This window comes from Bufo gargarizans, chromosome 6 (genome assembly GCF_014858855.1).
Source record: "Bufo gargarizans isolate SCDJY-AF-19 chromosome 6, ASM1485885v1, whole genome shotgun sequence".
Classification (NCBI taxonomy): Eukaryota; Metazoa; Chordata; class Amphibia; order Anura; family Bufonidae; genus Bufo; species Bufo gargarizans.
Genome location: NC_058085.1, coordinates 378060761 through 378074983, shown reverse-complemented (window position 1 = coordinate 378074983; position 14223 = coordinate 378060761). Strand labels below are relative to the sequence as shown.

The window sequence follows — 14223 nt, the reverse complement described above, 5'->3', positions numbered from 1 at the left end:
TACGGTGTAATAGTATATATATATATATATATATATATAGTAATAATACAATGTATCGGCACGGCGCAGGAAAGTAACATACACAGCTACAGTAATACGGTGTAATAGTATATATACAGTTGCAAGAAAAAGTATGTGAATCTTTGGAATGATCTGGATTTCTGCACAAATCGGTCATAAAATGTGAGGCTACTTTCACACTAGCGTTCGGGGCTCCGCTTGTGAGTTCCATTTGAAGGCTCTCACAAGCGGCCCCGAACGGATCCGTACTGCCCTAATGCATTCTGAGTGGATGCGGATCCGCTCAGAATGCATCAGTCTGGCACCGTTTGTCCTCCGCTCAGCAGGCGGACACCTGAACGCTGCTTGCAGCCTGGCCGTGCGGAGGCAAACGGATCCGTCCAGACTTACAATGTAAGTCAATGTGGACGGATCTGTTTAAAGTTGACACAATATGGCTCAATTTTCAAACGGATCCGTCCCCCATTGACTTTCAATGTAAAGTCAAAACAGATCCGTTTGCATTATTATGAACCCCAAAAAAAATAATGTTTTTTTTTTTTTTTTTTGTTCATGGTAATGCAAACGGATCCGTTCTGAACGGATCTAAGCGTTTGCATTATAGGTGCGGATCCGTCTGTGCAGACACCAGACGGATCCGCACCTAAACGCAGGTGTGAAAGTAGCCTAAGTCACAACAATAGACAATCACCGTCTGCTTAACCTAATAACACACAAAGAGTTAAATGTTACCATGTTGTTATTGAACGCACCATGTAAACACTCACAGTACAGGTGGAAAAAGTATGTGAACCCTTGGATTTAATAACTGGTTGAACCTCCTTTGGCAGCAATAACTTCCACCAAACGTTCCCTGTAGTTGCAGATCAGACGGCACAACGGTCAGGAGTAATTCTTCACCATTCCTCTTTACAGAACTGGTTCAGTTCAGCGATATTCTCGGGATGTCTGGTGTGAATCGCTTTCTTGAGGTCAGGCCACAGCATCTCCATCGGGTTGAGGTCAGGACTCTGACTGGGCCGCTCCAGAAGGCGGATTCTCTTCTGTTTAAGCCGTTCTGTTGTTGATTTACTTCTATGCTTTGGGTCGTTGTCCTGTTGCAGCACCCATCTTCTGTTGAGCTTTAGCTGGTGGACAGATGGCCTTAAGTTCTCCTGCAAAATGTCTTGATAAACTTGGGAATTCACTTTTTCTTCGATGATAGTAATCCGTCCAGGCCCTGACGCAGCAAAGCAGCCCCAAACCATGATGCCCCCACCACCATACCTCACAGCTGGGATGAGGTTTTGAGGTTGTGTGCTGTGCCTCTTTTCCTCCAAACATAGTGCTGTGTGTTTCTTCCAAACAACTCCACTTTGGTTTCATCTGTCCACAGAATATTTTGCCAGTACTGCTGTGGAACATCCAGGTGCTCTTGTGCAAACTGTAAACGTGCAGCAATGTGTTTTTTGGTCAGCAGTGGCTTCCTCTGTGGTGTCCTCCCATGAAATCCATTCTTGTTTAGTGTTTTACGTATCGTAGATTCACTAACAGGGATGTTAGCATATGCCGGAGACTTCTGTAAGTCTTTAGCTGACACTCTAGGACTCTTCTTCCCCTCATTGAGCAGTCTGCGCTGTGCTCTTGCAGCCATCTTTACAGGACGGCCGCTCCTAGGGAGAGTAGCAGCAGTGCTGAACGTCCTCCATTTATAGACAGTTTGTCTTACCGTGGACTGATGAAGAGCAAGGCTTTTAGAGATACTTTTATAACCCAAGTCAACAATTCTTAGTCGTAGGTCTTCTGAGAGCTCTTTTGTGCGAGGCATCATTCACATCAGGCAATGCTTCTTGTGAAAAGCAAACCCAGAACTGGTGTGTGTTTTATAGGGCAGCTGTAACCAACACCTCCAATCTCATCTCATTGACTGGACTCCAGTTGGCTGACACCTCACTCCAATTAGCTCTTGGAGATGTCATTAGTCTAGGGGTTCACATACTTTTCCCACCTGCACTGTGAATGGTTACAGGGTGTGTTCAATAAAACATGGTAACATTTAACTCTTTGTGTGTTATTAGTTAAGCAGACGGTGATTGTCTATTGTTGTGACTTAGATGAAGATCAGATCACATTTTATGACCGATTTGTGCAGAAATCCAGATCATTCCAAAGGGGTCACATACTTTACAATTGAAAGAAAAAGTAATAATAAAATGTATCAGCACGGTGCAGGAAAGTAACATATACAGCTACAGTAATACCTTTATTTGTTATGATTTGGATGATTATGGCTTACAGCTTATAAAACCTCAAAGTCACAATCTCAGGTCCTTTGCTCAGGGGGTACGGAGTAATTAGCTGACTAGAGTGTGACACTTTCAGGCGAGAATATTGAACCTTTTCACAAAATTCAAATTTTAATTTGCATTACTGAAATAAATTAACTTTTGCACAATATTCTAATTTTTCGAGTTTCACCTGTAGTATATATTGCTATAGTACTACAATGTATCAGCACAGTGCAGGATAGCGGTGTTATAGTATATATATATATATATATATATATGTATTGTGACACAGTGAGAGGTTTTGTCTGGGAAAACAGGTATTTTCCTCCCAGCATGAGCTACTGGGCTGATTTACAGCCAGGTGAGGTCAAATACCGGACCGGATTTTAAATGCCGCACTGGGTTTTGGCAGCACCTGGCTGTCCTTAAATAGGCAGCTGGGCTCAGAAGCCAGGTCGCTGCGTTGGGATCTGGGAGCCTTGTGTCTGGATGAAGGCTTGCTACCTGTTTGGTGTGAAAACAGGTTGGTGCTGCTGTCAGCAAGGACTCTGAGGCAGAATTGCCGCATGGTGTGACTTACCACCGACACCGCAAGGTGGCTTTTTGTTTTATTATGACGGCTTGTTTTGTCACTTGCCTAAAGTGTGAATAAAACACTGAACTGTTTGATCCAAAGAACTTGTTGTTGCTTCTATACTGCGTCCGCTGATCCTGTCTACCAGAGCAAGTCCCCACAATATATTTATATATATTTGTGTAAAATATATCTGTATGGAGCAGGAAACTCATATATATATATATTATATAGCTACAGTAATAGTGGTGAAGGATAGCGGGGTTATAGTATATATAGCTATAGTACTACAATGTATCAGCATGGCACAGGATAGTGGTGTTATAGTAAGGGTACTTTCACACTTCCGTTTTTCTTTTCCGGCGCTGAGTTCCGTCACAGGGGCTCTATCTCGGAAAAGAACTGATCAGTTTTATCCCCATGCATTCTGAATGGAGAGTAAGGCCTCTTTCACGCATTCTCATTAACCTCCTGACGAAGCTGAGGCGAAACGCGCGTCAGGGTTCCAGCCTGCCCTGTGTCCGGTGTCTCAGCCCTCCATCATGTCTGTGGGTATGTTCACGTTCCCAGTGGGTACTTTGGTGTGAGAGTCTGGTTTTTTTGCAGCCTGTTATTCATGACCTGATGTATAGGGGTATATCCACCTGAATATGGCAGATGGATGCTGTGTGATTATCTGCTCTGGAGTATTATCATTTAGGGCCCCATTATTACACACTGACTCTCCACTGACTGTGCAGTGAGGTGAACATCACAGTCACTTGTAGCGGGTATGTACCAGATACTTTCTACTTGTGAATCACCTCACTGCATATTGCACAGACATGTATTCCATCTGTTTGGCGGGTTTTTGAGGCACCGGCGGGGGGGATACGGCATCCAGGTTGTTTTGCTGACTGTTCTCCATAGTAATTCTGTGAAAATGTCTTATGAATTTTTGATCAATTGATGACATAATAAAGTATTTATATTTTTATTGGGCATTCAATGGTTGTTTTTTAGCAACATTTTTAGGTTTATATGATTGGTTCTCTGTTTGCCCTTATTTACGGTATCATAGTGAGGCCCTTTTTCTTTTTTCGGTTCTCTTTCACACTTGCGTTGTCTGGATCCGGCGTGTACTCCACTTGCCGGAATTACACGCCGGATCCGGAAAAACGCAAGTGAACTGAAAGCATTTGAAGACGGATCCGTCTTCAAAATGCTTTCAGTGTTACTATGGCACCCAGGACGCTATTAAAGTCCTGGTTGCCATAGTAGTAGTGGGGAGCGGGGGAGCGGCATACTTACCATCCGTGCGGCTCCCGGGGCGCTCCAGAGTGACGTCAGAGCGCCCCATGCGCATGGATGACGTGCCATGTGATCACGTGATCCATGCGCCTGGGGCGCCCTGACGTCACTCTGGAGCGCCCGGGGAGCCGCACGGACGGTAAGTATACTGCTCCCCCGCTCCCCACTACACTTTACCATGGCTGCCAGGACTTTAGCGTCCTGGCAGCCATGGTAACCATTCAGAAAAAGCTAAACGTCGGATCCGGCAATGCGCCGAAATGATGTTTAGCTTAAGGCCGGATCCGGATCAATGCCTTTCAATGGGCATTCATTCCGGATCCGGCCTTGCGGCAAGTCTTCAGGATTTTTGGCCGGAGCAAAAAGCGCAGCATGCTGCGGTATTTTCTCCGGCCAAAAAACGTTCCGTTCCGGAACTGGAGACATCCTGATGCATCCTGAACGGATTTCACTCCATTCAGAATGCATTAGGATAAAACTGATCAGGATTCTTCCGGCATAGAGCCCCGACGATGGAACTCTATGCCGGAAGACAAGAACGCAAGTGTGAAAGAGCCCTAATCCGTTCAGGAGGCATCAGGACGTCTTCAGTTCAGTCGTTTTGACTGATCAGGCAAAAGAGAAAACCGCAGCATGCTATGGTTTTCTCTCCGGCGACAAAAAACTGAAGACTTGCCTGAACGCCGGCATGCGCAGATCGGTAAAAATGTGAAAAAAATCTACAAGACGGATCCGTCGTTCCGGCATGCGCATGCGCAGATCGGTAAAAATTTGAAAAAATGTACAAGACGGATCCGTCGGTCCGCATGACAAACGGAGAGACGGATCCGTCCTTGCAATGTATTTGTGAGACGGATCTGCATCCACATCCGTCTCACAAATGCTTTCAGTCAGCGGCAGATCGGTAGATCCGGCAGCCAGTTCCGACGACGGAACTGCCCGCCGGATCACACTGCCGCAAGTGTGAAAGTAGCCTAAGGCTACTTTCACACTTGCGTTCGGAGCAGATCCGTCTGGTATCTGTACAGACGGATCCGCTCCTATAATGCAAACGATGGGATCTGTTCAGACGGAACCGTTTGCATTATATTTCAGAAAAAAGTCTAAGTACAATTTGTATTCAGACGGATCCGTCCAGACTTTACATTGAAAGTCAATGGGGGGCGGATCCGCTTTAAAATTGCACCATATTGAGTCACCTTCAAACAGATCCGTCCCCATTGACTTCCATTGTAACTCTGGACAGATCCGTTTGCCTCTGCACGGCCAGGCTGCAAGCAGCGTTCAGGTGTCCGCCTGCTGAGCGGAGCCATATTGATGCATTAGGGCTGGACGGATGCGTTCGGGGCCGCTTGTGAGAGCCTTCAAACGGAACTCACAAGCGGAGCCTCGAACGCTAGTGTGAAAGTAGCCTAACACTGTTAAAGAGGGGCTTAGGTATGTACTAACACACTACCCCAATTATTTTGTATAAAAAAAAGTTGCACATTTTGCTGTAAGTGCCATTTGGCAACTAAGTTGCAACTTTTTAGCCATTTCTGACACCCTCGACCCTATACCAACATGTGCGCCAGAAAACCAGCTCCCATTACACCAGACATCTACTCCAGCTCCGCGGTGCAGCAGATTTGGTCAGATCTGCGAACGGCATGGGAACCCCGAGTCTGCAGTAAATGACCCCCAGAATGGCATACATATGATCAGTCTTGGTGAGGATCGTGTCCCCCACTCTTTCGGACAGTCCAGGGTTTGAGCCTCGTTAGCCGGTGGCTGAGGAAGGACAGGAATACGTTTTATTTTCCGTACAGGCGTCTGTAGCGCTGTCCCATACAGCGTAAACCAGGCACTGAGGGATACTGGACAGAGACAAAAGGCTTCCGCCAAGTAAATCGGGGCCGCGGATACATCTACGAGGCGGCCGTCCTGCTGCTTAGCTCGCTGTAATACGTGCAGACTCGTCAGGCTGATCGATCGCTCATGTTGTCTGCAGCTTGGCATTTCCGTAGGTCATATCTTGATCAATCCGGGGTCGGAGAGATGAAACACGTATCGAAGGCGGTAGAAGAAACACCTCGGCCACAGGAGATAACTGCAAAACGTGGGAAGGTGGGACCTGCCCTGGATCCATCCGACCTACATTTATAGCTGGTGGCGACAAAGTGACGGAGGCGCAGTAAGAAATGCGATCAGACCTCGGGGTCAATTACAAAGACTTTACACCAGGCTTTTGCCGTAAAGATTCGCCACCCTTTTATGTTTTACAGAGCTGTTACCGCGGCCCGACACGTTTATTGTAAATTACCTCTGAAAACTGTAGTGAATTATAGGCGACATCTACTATGGCGCAGTTTCTGGCGCACGGACATCGCGGCCCCGGGACTTTTATTAAATTGGTCGCATGCTATGCCGGCGAGCTTTCTACTATGTTTCCTTTGTGAAACGCCAGTCTTTAGTGAATGACCCCCACCATGTAACTTGTGCAACATTTTGTAAAATTAGTTATAAGAAAAATAGCTTAAAATCAAGGAAATACCGCAAAACACAGCGCAACCAGTCGCATCTTCACACATTACCCCTCAGGCTCGCCCCAGAGCTGATATGTCTGGCGCGGCGTGACATCGTCTAGTGGGTACGCCACCAGTTAGCTGGTTTACTTTGTGGCACACTGTGGTGCGAATCAGGCCCCGCCCTCTTTCTGAAAAGCCACACCCCTTGTTGAGTGCGCACCGCAGGAAGCGCTCACCTCTCCCATCTCCTCCACTCCGTCCGGCTCCTTACAGTTAAGGAAACACACAGTCCGGGCCACGGGTCTAGCCACGGTATGACCTGGACCACCCACGTGGCGGTCTTCCATCTACTTGGAAGTCTGACAATAAAGGAGGACCCCACCTGGGCAGCTTCAGACTTGCTCTTGGGGGGATTTTTTCATCTCATCATATTATTGGAAATCTCCCACCAAATAAAGGTCATTTCCGTGATGTCGCGGCGGGAGCCAGAGGTTATACTGTGGCATAACCCCGCCCATACAGGCCCATATTCTCCGTTACCCCTGGATTTGGGGACGACCCGTATTCTGCTGCTTAAATCTGCACAAGTAACACTGACATTTCTTCCATGTGAAAGGGGCACCGACGAGATATCGCTAGGAGAGCCATCAATGTCAGATAGGTGCGGGTCCTTGAGACCGGCTCCAATCTAGAGAAGGGGCCCCCGAACTGCAGGAGAGCGACCCCGAACACATGCGCAGCGTGCGCTCCACTCTCAGCTATGGGAGTACGCTCGGCTATCTTCAGGGGTGAACAGAGGTTGGTCGCTCCCTGTTCACTTCTGGGGACCCTGGGGGCGCAGATCCCAGAGGTGGGGCCCGCACCTTTCTGACACTGAGCACATATCGTGGCCCCTTTAACGGCTGTAACCGGCCCGGCTGTTTACTCCGTTTTTCAGGTTCTGGGCGGTTTTATCGGACACGGGGCAGATTCCCTCATCCTGTAGGTGGCGCTCACTCCGTGAGGGGGGGATTAATTAGCAGGGGCCACGTCCATCCATCACTGAGCGCCTCATTAGCTAACACGGATTTCACTGAACAGCCCTAGTGGGCAGTATGTGCGGTATAATGGGGTTAATCCTGCTGACGGGGTCCTTTAATACTTCTATCCTGGGAATTTTCCCATTCCATGGCAGGAGTGACCAGCGTGTGACACCCCAATGGTCAAGCTGGAGCTATGCCAGGTTGTATTCAGCGCCTAGCGCCGCGCCCGCTGAGGGAGTAACACCCCCCAGAGTACATGGCGATGCTAATGTCAGGTCATGGAGCAGAAATGGTTAACTAGGTGCCCGCACACAGCACATGTGGCCCCGGGAATGATTAGAGCCCAGCTCAATCTGAAAGAGAACAGAGACTGAGGAGCCTGTGGCGGAGCCCACAGGGGGCGTCACACGACTGACGGCCTCCAGCGGCCGTGGCGGGAGAACTAGGGTGGCCACTGGCTTCACCCCAGAAAGCCGGGCCACGCCCCCATACTGATAAGCCACGCCCAGCTCCGTGAAGTCACGCCCCCATCACCGGCCGAAAAAAAGGGCGGGGAGATTCTCTCCCCCTCAGTCAGATAGCGCGGTGCTGCTGCCTGAGCGCGAGGACATCCCGTCCAGGCCCTAAAACCGGACAGGGAGCCAGAAAACTGTACCGTCCGGCCTAAAACCGGACCTCTGGCCACCCCAAGGAGAACGGACTTCAACGGTCCTTTTATAAAGAAAAAATCTGACAAAAAAGTTGACTTTTCCCAGAGCAGAAGCGACGGACGTCACCGTGGAAACGGGGGGAGGTGGCGGCAGCAGAGCCCCGCGGGGTGACCCCATAGACAGAAGAGCCAAACACTACACACAGATGTAGCAGAGCCAGTACAACAGAGATAAAAATCATACAATGCATCTGTGGTGTTACATAGGACTGCAGGTGACATCTACTACATTATCTGTACTCAGAGAGCTATCACTGTGTTATCTGTGGTGTTACATAGGACTGCAGGTGACATCTACTACATTATCTGTACTCAGAGAGTTATCACTGTGTTATCTGTGGTGTTACATAGGACTGCAGGTGACATCTACTACATTATCTGTACTCAGAGAGCTATCACTGTGTTATCTGTGGTGTTACATAGGACTGCAGGTGACATCTACTACATTATCTGTACTCAGAGAATTATCACTGTTATATGTGCTGTTACATAGGACTGCAGGTGACATCTACTACATTATCTGTACTCAGAGAGTTATCACTGTTATATGTGCTGTTACATAGGACTGCAGGTGACATCTACTACATTATCTGTACTCAGAGAGTTATCACTGTGTTACCTGTGGTGTTACATAGGACTGCAGGTGACATCTACTACATTATCTGTACTCAGAGAGCTATCACTGTGTTATCTGTGGTGTTACATAGGACTGCAGGTGACATCTACTACATTATCTGTACTCAGAGAGCTATCACTGTGTTATCTGTGGTGTTACATAGGACTGCAGGTGACAGCTACTACATTATCTGTACTCAGAGAAATATCACTGTGTTATCTGTGGTATTACATAGGACTGCAGGTGACATCTACTACATTATCTGTACTCAGAGAGTTATGCTGTGTTATCTGTGATGTTACATAGGACTGCAGGTGACATCTACTACATTATCTGTACTCAGAGAGTTATCACTGTTATATGTGCTGTTACATAGGACTGCAGGTGACATCTACTACATTATCTGTACTCAGAGAGTTATCACTGTTATATGTGCTGTTACATAGGACTGCAGGTGACATCTACTACATTATCTGTACTCAGAGAGCTATCACTGTGTTGTCTGAGGTGTTACATAGGACTGCAGGTGACATCTACTACATTATCTGTACTAGGAAAGTTATCACTGTGTTATCTGTGGTGTTACATAGGACTGCAGGTGACATCTACTACATTATCTGTACTCAGAGAGCTATCACTGTGTTGTCTGAGGTGTTACATAGGACTGCAGGTGACATCTACTACATTATCTGTACTAGGAAAGTTATCACTGTGTTATCTGTGGTGTTACATAGGACTGCAGGTGACATCTACTACATTATCTGTACTCAGAGAGCTATCACTGTGTTATCTGTGGTGTTACATAGGACTGCAGGTGACATCTACTACATTATCTGTACTCAGAGTTATCACTGTGTGACCTGTGGTGTTACATAGGACTGCAGTGACATCTGCTATGATATCCTGTGCTCAGCATATACACGCTCGGGGTCCGTCCTCCATACTCCCCCCTCTATACTGTGACTATGGAAGTTCTCAGCCCCACCGGACATCATCTAGGAGAATGGGAGTTATCTTCCTCCTCCCCTAAGGATGAGCTCTGGACAGTGGGGACTGACACTGCAGCATCTTGTGGGCCCTGTGCCGGGCCCCTGGTTGCTCCAGCTCCAGACACTTTTGGTTGCAGGTCCCTGAGGGATCCGGGGAAGGTTTCTAATGAACACAGTCCTCCTTCCACAGACCGACATTACTCAATACGATGGAGTTTCCCCATGAATAGAACAGACACCTGAAGTAATGGCCTGACGCGTTCTGTGGCCGCGCACTCACAAAATCCATGGTCACTCCAGACGGCTGAGCCGCAGCCCTGAAGGGGTTAAGTGCGGTTTGTATAGCTGGGGAAACATTACTTACTCGGAGCCACAGAACGGAGAGATGGAGCGCACGTCTGCTCTTTATGGTCCTCTTAATGCACCGACCGCAGAGGATGCAGCCATCTTAATGCACTGCTGCCGCCCCCGGCCAGCACCAACCGAAAACCAGCACTAAATTACATTTACACCTGACGGAGCCCGATGGGGCCACGCGCCCTCACTGCGTTTCAGGACAAACATCTATTCTTCAGCTGCTGTAGAACTACAAGTTGCAGAAAGCTCCACTTGCCTAGAACTCAGGCCACAAGGCAGCCATCATCCAACCCAGAGGCTACACTTACCTTGTTCCTTTCATTGCTGATGAACCACAAGCACCAACAGGAACAAGGTGAATGGAGCTTAATACACAACGGAATTATTAGAAAAATCACAGATGCAAAACTGCTTCTTTTAGTCATCATTACCGATTCCTCACAAAAGATGACACCTGCAATCCTCTAAAATAGTGCATATTCACACCACATATCATACTCCAGAGCTGCACTCACTATTCTGCTGGTGCAGTCACTGTGTACATACATTACTTATCCTGTACTGATCCTGAGTTACATCCTGCATTATACTCCAGAGCTGCACTCACTATTCTGCTGGTGCAGTCACTGTGTACATACATTACTTATCCTGTACTGATCCTGAGTTACATCCTGTATTATACTCCAGAGCTGCACTCACTATTCTGCTGGTGCAGTCACTGTGTACATACATTACTTATCCTGTACTGATCCTGAGTTACATCCTGTATTATACTCCAGAGCTGCACTCACTATTCTGCTGGTGCAGTCCCTGTGTACATACATTATTTATCCTGTACTGATCCTGAGTTACATCCTGTATTATACTCCAGAGCTGCACTCACTATTCTGCTGGTTCAGTCACTGTGTACATACATTACTTATCCTGTACTGATCCTGAGTTACATCCTGTATTATACTCCAGAGCTGCACTCACTATTCTGCTGGTGCAGTCACTGTGTACATACATTACTTATCCTGTACTGATCCTGAGTTACATCCTGTATTATACTCCAGAGCTGCACTCATTATTCTGCTGGTGCAGTCACTGTGTACATACATTACTTATCCTGTACTGATCCTGAGTTACATCCTGTATTATACTCCAGAGCTGCACTCACTATTCTGCTGGTGCAGTCACTGTGTACATACATTACTTATCCTGTACTGATCCTGAGTTACATCCTGTATTATACTCCAGAGCTGCACTCACTATTCTGCTGGTGCAGTCACTGTGTACATACATTACTTATCCTGTACTGATCCTGAGTTACATCCTGTATTATACTCCAGAGCTGCACTCACTATTCTGCTGGTACAGTCACTGTGTACATACATTACTTATCCTGTACTGATCCTGAGTTACATCCTGTATTATACTCCAGAGCTGCACTCACTATTCTGCTGGTGCAGTCACTGTGTACATACATAACTTATCCTGTACTGATCCTGAGTTACATCTTGTATTATACTCCAGAGCTGCACTCACTATTCTGCTGGTGCAGTCACTGTGTACATACATTACTTATCCTGTACTGATCCTGAGTTCCATCCTGTATTATAATCCAGAGCTGCACTCACTATTCTGCCGGTGCAGTCACTGTGTACATACATTACTTATCCTGTACTGATCCTGAGTTACATCGTGTATTATACTCCAGAGCTGCACTCACTATTCTGCTGGTGCAGTCACTGTGTACATACATTACTTATCCTGTACTGATCCTGAGTTACATCCTGTATTATACTCCAGAGCTGCACTCATTATTCTGCTGGTGCAGTCACTGTGTACATACATTACTTATCCTGTACTGATTCTGAGTTACATCCTGTATTATACTCCAGAGCTGCACTCACTATTCTGCTGGTGCAGTCACTGTGTACATACATTACTTATCCTGTACTGATCCTGGGTTACATCCTGTATTATACTCCAGAGCTGCACTCACTATTCTGCTGGTGCAGTCACTGTGTACATACATTACTTATCCTGTACTGATCCTGAGTTACATCCTGCAGTATACTCCAGAGCTGCACTCACTCCTGGGAGACCTGGCTGCGGGGTGACATCGGGGTGGACGGGTCGTCTTTGGGGTGCTGGTGGGTAAAAGCCATCTGTTCCTCAGGACGGCCAGACCTTACACGTGCAGCACATGGCAAATTGAATCATGAGGCCTCGGCCCTGCTTGGTGAATAGGCATCTTGATGTCAGTGATGTGTGAGGCGCATTCACTGGGGGCCCCAATGCTCCTGACATTCAGCAGCCGCCTGCAGGGTCAGAGGTCAGGATCAGCGTCGCAGACTTCAACATTTCAATCCGTCTTAATTGACAATGAATGAAGCCGGTCTGTTACTGAGCCCCCGATGGGTGACCCCTCTGAGGCAGACACCCAGCACCCGGTGAGCGCACTGATCGGGGGCAGCACTTGATCACTATACTGCTCCTGTTTCCTCTGAAAACCTCAAATCCTTCATAAAAGCAGTAAAAAATAAGGTATCAGCGATCAGTTATACCACATAGATCCAGTATATAATAAGGTATCAGCGATCAGTTATACCACATAGATCCAGTATATAAGGTATCAGCGATCAGTTATACCACATAGATCCAGTATATAAGGTATCAGCGACCAGTTATACCACATAGATCCAATATATAAGGTATCAGCGACCAGTTATACCACATAGATCCAGTATATAATAAGGTATCAGCGACCAGTTATACCACATAGATCCAGTATATAATAAGGTATCAGCGACCAGTTATACCACATAGATCCAGTATATAATAAGGTATCAGCGACCAGTTATACCACATAGATCCAGTATATAATAAGGTATCAGCGACCAGTTATACCACATAGATCCAGTATATAATAAGGTATCAGCGACCAGTTATACCACATAGATCCAGTATATAATAAGGTATCAGCGATCAGTTATACCACATAGATCCAGTATATAATAAGGTATCAGCGATCAGTTATACCACATAGATCCAATATATAAGGTATCAGCGACCAGTTATACCACATAGATCCAGTATATAAGGTATCAGCGACCAGTTATACCACATAGATCCAGTATATAATAAGGTATCAGCGACCAGTTATACCACATAGATCCAGTATATAATAAGGTATCAGCGACCAGTTATACCACATAGATCCAGTATATAATAAGGTATCAGCGACCAGTTATACCACATAGATCCAGTATATAATAAGGTATCAGCGACCAGTTATACCACATAGATCCAGTATATAATAAGGTATCAGCGACCAGTTATACCACATAGATCCAGTATATAATAAGGTATCAGCGACCAGTTATACCACATAGATCCAGTATATAATAAGGTATCAGCGACCAGTTATACCACATAGATCCAGTATATAATAAGGTATCAGCGATCAGTTATACCACATAGATCCAGTATATAATAAGGTATCAGCGACCAGTAATACCACATAGATCCAGTATATAATAAGGTATCAGCGACCAGTTATACCACATAGATCCAGCATATAATAAGGTATCAGCGATCAGTTATAATACCACATAGATCCAGTATATAATAAGGTATCAGCGACCAGTAATACCACATAGATCCAGTATATAATAAGGTATCAGCGACCAGTTATACCACATAGATCCAGCATATAATAAGGTATCAGCGATCAGTTATAATACCACATAGATCCAGTATATAATAAGGTATCAGCGACCAGTAATACCACATAGATCCAGTATATAATAAGGTATCAGCGACCAGTTATACCACATAGATCCAGTATATAATAAGGTATCAGCGATCAGTTATACCACATAGA

At 46.3% G+C, this 14223-nt stretch overlaps 1 protein-coding gene across 1 annotated transcript in view; it reads right to left on the bottom strand.

The window, feature by feature from the left end:
* The window catches only part of GFRA1 (GDNF family receptor alpha 1), a 162558-nt gene that overhangs the window by 136904 nt on the left and 11431 nt on the right, over nucleotides 1-14223 (bottom strand). The window lies entirely within an intron of this gene.